Source organism: Coffea arabica, chromosome 11e, assembly GCF_036785885.1.
Source record: "Coffea arabica cultivar ET-39 chromosome 11e, Coffea Arabica ET-39 HiFi, whole genome shotgun sequence".
Classification (NCBI taxonomy): domain Eukaryota; kingdom Viridiplantae; phylum Streptophyta; class Magnoliopsida; order Gentianales; family Rubiaceae; genus Coffea; species Coffea arabica.
In genome coordinates this window covers 26,636,800-26,641,606 of record NC_092331.1, presented here as the reverse complement: position 1 = coordinate 26,641,606, position 4,807 = coordinate 26,636,800, and the positions used below count along the sequence as shown (strand labels likewise).

At 41.3% G+C, this 4,807-nt stretch overlaps 1 long non-coding RNA gene across 1 annotated transcript; it reads left to right on the top strand.

Annotated features, from left to right (window-relative positions):
• The first annotated feature begins 1,784 nt into the window (after nucleotides 1–1,784).
• LOC140020947 (uncharacterized) lies at nucleotides 1,785–4,348 on the top strand. Its single transcript, XR_011824905.1, has 3 exons — nucleotides 1,785–2,018; nucleotides 3,355–3,417; nucleotides 4,090–4,348. It is a non-coding gene; the product is annotated as an uncharacterized lncRNA (long non-coding RNA).
• Nucleotides 4,349–4,807: the final 459 nt, after the last annotated feature.

Genomic DNA, 4,807 nt, shown 5'->3' with positions numbered 1-4,807 from the left:
AGTACCTGAATGACCATTATGATTTTCATCTTGTTCTTAGTCCACATGAATCTCCAACATCACCAAATCCGCCTTGGGGCCTTGCAAGTGTGTTCGGGCCGGAGTTCGATTTCACGGGATACGCTTCACACCACTTTGAGGACCCTTACCTCATGACCACAAACGATCAAGTTGAGCATACATTGAAGATGGTTTGTGAGATTCAAGGTTCGACGAGGGTTATTTTCCAACTTAGCACGTGGGTTTTGCATTGGATGACATCTATAGCCATCCTAACAAGATTGAGTCGAAGGCATGTAACTCGTCTTGTCACCATTCGTGCTTCAATTTGTGGGCAAATTGCTTTCAAGAGGAGGGGAATGATACGAACAAGAGGAGCCATTGGAGTAAAGCCATGAGTTTTTCTTGGCAATATGTGGTGGCATTAGATTTGGGGTTCATACTACCAACTCTTGTAGTATCATCCATTTCCATCCAGATTTGAGGACGAATCCTTCTCAAGTGGAGGGGACTGATGTGTGCACGGACCTTAGCCCAAGTAATGACCCAGTCCGAGTTCCATTGGGCCCAGTCACACGTGCACAAGCCAAGTTCTTCAAAGAATCCCTCCAAGCCCTTGTTCGAATTGTCCAAGACCAACATGGAGTCCATAGAGAAATTGAAGGCTTGGAAGGAGACAATCAAGTTATCTACACCACGATCCAAGCCCATGAAGAGTCAAGTGGGCCTCCGAGTGAGTTGGCCGAATAGGGCCTTAGGCTTTGGTGTTTAATTTATAGTTAGATTAGTTGTTCTAGTAGAGCATGGGCCGGCCCATCTTGATCCCAAGATGGCCGAATTCCCCTTTTCCTTGTTTTCCTTAGGGTTTTTGTAACTCTTAGCCTATAAATAGGCTTGCTTTGTAAGGTTTTAGGTAGACGTTTTATAAATCAAATTACTTAGTTTTTCGATTTTCTTGCTTGTGTGAATTTCGAGCTTTACTTGCTTCTGGCAAGGGTGATTGAGCAATCTTGCATCTTGTCCTTGATTGTTCTACCGACCTATTCCCTGGAGTATTCACCTTCATCGGAGTCGTCGTTCTACAGCCTTTAATCAAATCGTGTCGTCCGTTTGATTCTAGGTCCAGCAATCCAAGCGTTGGACAACCTCGCTAGATCCTCGGGCAAACGTGCTACGTGTCTCGAAACGTGTTGATCGAGGACCGCAATAGTTGGCCTCAGAGCTTATGTGGAGGTTCCCTCATACGTCATGGCGAATACAAGACGCATAAAAGCTAGCCCACAACATTGTGTGAGGACTCGCAAATTCCTTACATATTTCTCAAAAATTCCCTTTTATTTGAAAATTATTATTTCATGTTATCCATGGTTCAATCACCCTAGAAAAGTGCCAATGACCATAGGAAATTAGGGTTCTCCTATTCGTTTTCAATTCAAGGTGAAATCGGATTTTTCGTGTAACCGAAGTATAATTATCCGGTACCGAGTAAGGATCAAATTTGGTGCTTAAGAGTGACTTTTAAGTGAGAAATAATATGTGATTAGAAGCAATGATAAAAAGTTAGTGAATAGGAAGCAAAAACCCTAGTACGTGCGATTTAAGAGAAAACGCGTCACACCGACGTGTACCGTGCACTACCGTTTGAACCGACCACTTGACCGCCACTTACTTGTCACACAAGTTTATTACTAATGGAGTAAAATATCTCCTCTCTCATGATGACAGCTTGGCCGAAATGTTGGCTAAACTTGTGGACATAATTTGTTCTAATTTTCTTGTCTTCTTATAAGACCAAGTGAGCTTCATTCTTCCCCAATTTTTCTGCTGCATAGCCGAGCAAGGAGAGAGGAAAGGGAGAGCAAGAGAAAACCAAAATTTCTTCTTGATTTGCACCATCCAAGTGCAAGAAACAAATTCTAAACCGATTAAAGTGTGAATTGTGATCTTGGGAAGCTAGGGAAGCTAAAATTTTCAAGAGGAAGTGAAGTGGTACTCTTGCAAGCCTTGTTTCTTTTGAGGTATGTGCTGCTTATACTTGCTATATGGATGATCTATGTTGTATCTAAGCTTAGATAAGTGGTTATAGTGATGATGGGAGCAAGAAATCAAGAAAGGTTCCATTAGAAATCAAAATTCCAGATTTCTGGAAAATTTTCCCCCTTTTCTGCCCGATTTTATTGCTCCATGTTAGAGGCCGAATTTGGCTTGGAACAAAACATGAAAGTTGTAGAGAATGGTATTTTATATATGCCTATAAAATTTCAGCTCAATCGGAGCAACGTAGCTTGTGAAAAGACGAAAATACCCTCGCTGATCTAGGTTACGTTCCAGAATTCCGCGTGGACAGTTTAGTCTCTTTGGTTGTGTTTGTTTACTATAATCCGTTCAGATTTAGCCAATTGTCAAAACATGAAAGTTTTAGTACCCTGTATTAGCTTTTCAACGCCGCCAAGAACGTCTTAAACGGACCTCGGTAGACTGGGATATGGTCATTTGAATGCAGTGCGGTTAATTGACCAACTAGTTGGATTTTGGATCTGTAAAGTGGGCATTTGACTAGATTGCACTGTAAATCTGACTAAGTCATCTTCATGAGAATTGTATACATTTGTCTTAGCTTTCATATGGCTTTGGAATTATTGGATTTGGAGTTATGTGTGCGGAGATTAGAGTGGATGAATCAAGACTACCACAGTAAACCTCGAACTAGAAAATCTGGGATCATTTTGATAAATTTGACCTAGATACAGGGCAAACTGGACTGAGTGGCCTTCTTCAACATTGTAGTCCTGTGTCTTAGCTTCGAAACGGCTTAAGTTTCATCCCAATCCGATAAGTGTAACTCCGGTTGTGACCGTTATGCATGAACCCGTCAAAGCTGTCTTTTGTCAAATTGCATTTCCGCACTTGTTATTCCTTTGATTTTGTTCTTATATTGTCTTGAGCCTATGAAATGGCTATTATGATGAGTTTGTGCTGTACATGACTTTGGGATTGGCTGAGAAAAATCATGAAGCCATAAATGGCTGGAAATTAGGTAAACACAAAGGGCATGCTGCCCAAATTTTCGCCCGAAAGCTAAGTTCTATTTGAACTTGTATAATACTATGACCGTTTTTCCATCTTAAAAACATGATCCTTCTTCAATTGGAAACTCCAAATGTTTACTTACTCTTACCAAATAAAGAGGAGTGGTTTAGGATTTTCTTGAGTATTTTGTCCACGGGTCCAAATGTCCTCGTTCCACTTTAAAGTCTCTTTTTATACGTTCTACTCATCATTCGTCGAGTTTCTTCGATTGCACCTAATTGTTTGTGATAAATGAGTGGTAATATTCTTTTCATTTAATTTTAGGTTTTCTCAGTGACTAAAGATAATATCCGGAAGGATATTTTGCACGTTGTTGTGCGTAAATAGGTGAGTGTTCTATATACCCGTGTTTTCTGTGACTACCTGATTACCTGACTATCTGTTTACTCGATTTCCAATTTATGTGATTACGTGATATTCGTGAATTACATGCTCCCATGAAATCAATTTGTATTGTTTACGTGCTAAGTGTCCACTTGATTACTTAATTATCATGAATCACATGCTATATGAAGTTGTCCATCATTGTTAGGCGAGTGTGTACTTTACCTCATTCGACCTATTCAATTGATGAATTTTACCATTTACCGTTTACCGATTTACTTGGTTACTTGTGCATGTTGTAAGCTCTAAGCTGAACTTGGGCCCCGCCTCGGTTACCGACCTACTCGAGCCAGGACTGGGCTCGGTCGGGTAGGTTGGAACCCTGGACAACCGTCGGTATACTCGAGTATTACCACTGGAGGGATAAGGTGATGGCCAGTCAACCGTGGGGATCCGGAAGTTATAAGGTGCAGAGGACCGACAAAGTTCCACCAGAACACCGTATCCTTCAGTATATGGTTACCGTGTATCATGATAATTGTTCCATGCTAAAATGCCAACATGAAATCATGTGCCATACCTTTTGATATGTTCCTTGTTTAATTACTTGTTTATTTATATAGAACCTCACTGGGCTTTTTTAGCTCATACCACGTCAATTGTTTTCCTTAGCAGGGGAAGGCGAGCAAGGACGAGAGTTCTGTATAGTCTGGTTGATCTAGTTCTTTGGCCTTGTAATGGTTCTCGCCCTAGTGCTTGGCACGGGCTGGTTGTATGAGGAATGAGAACCTTGTATATTCGATGTTTGTACTTGAATGGTAAAAACTTTGAAAACTTCTGGTGTGTAGAAGTTTCTTATCTTTTACTTGAGCATCTATGTATATATTAAGTTGAAGTGGATGGGTTACTTATTGTCTATGGATGTACGCACGTGATACGAGTGACTGAGTCCTGGCGAGAGCTGGGCAGGCGGTCCGCCGAACCCTTTGGTGCGCCTTAGGGGGAGGTGGGGCCGTCACAGGTGGTATCAGAGCTTAGGCTTCAGATCTTTGTAGTGTATCCTAGGCTGATGTTTAGGATGCCAAACTGTGGGACTGGCTTGAAAGTTAAATGATTTCTTGTAGCGATGTAATTTAGAGCCACTTCACGTGGTCCCTACAAAGGAGCAAGATAGGACCAAGTGGTGTTATGGTCCTTATCATATGGATGAGAAAAAGGGTTAAGTGCTCTTCTAGAGTGAAGGGGTGGATCATAGATGTGATAGTTATAAAAACCTTTATCTTGATACTTGGAGGAATTTGATATGTATGTTGGGTAGGAATCCCGAATTTGGTGATATACTCTTGGGACCGGCCGGCTTGAGTTGTGAATTACCTTATTTCGGATTCTCGTG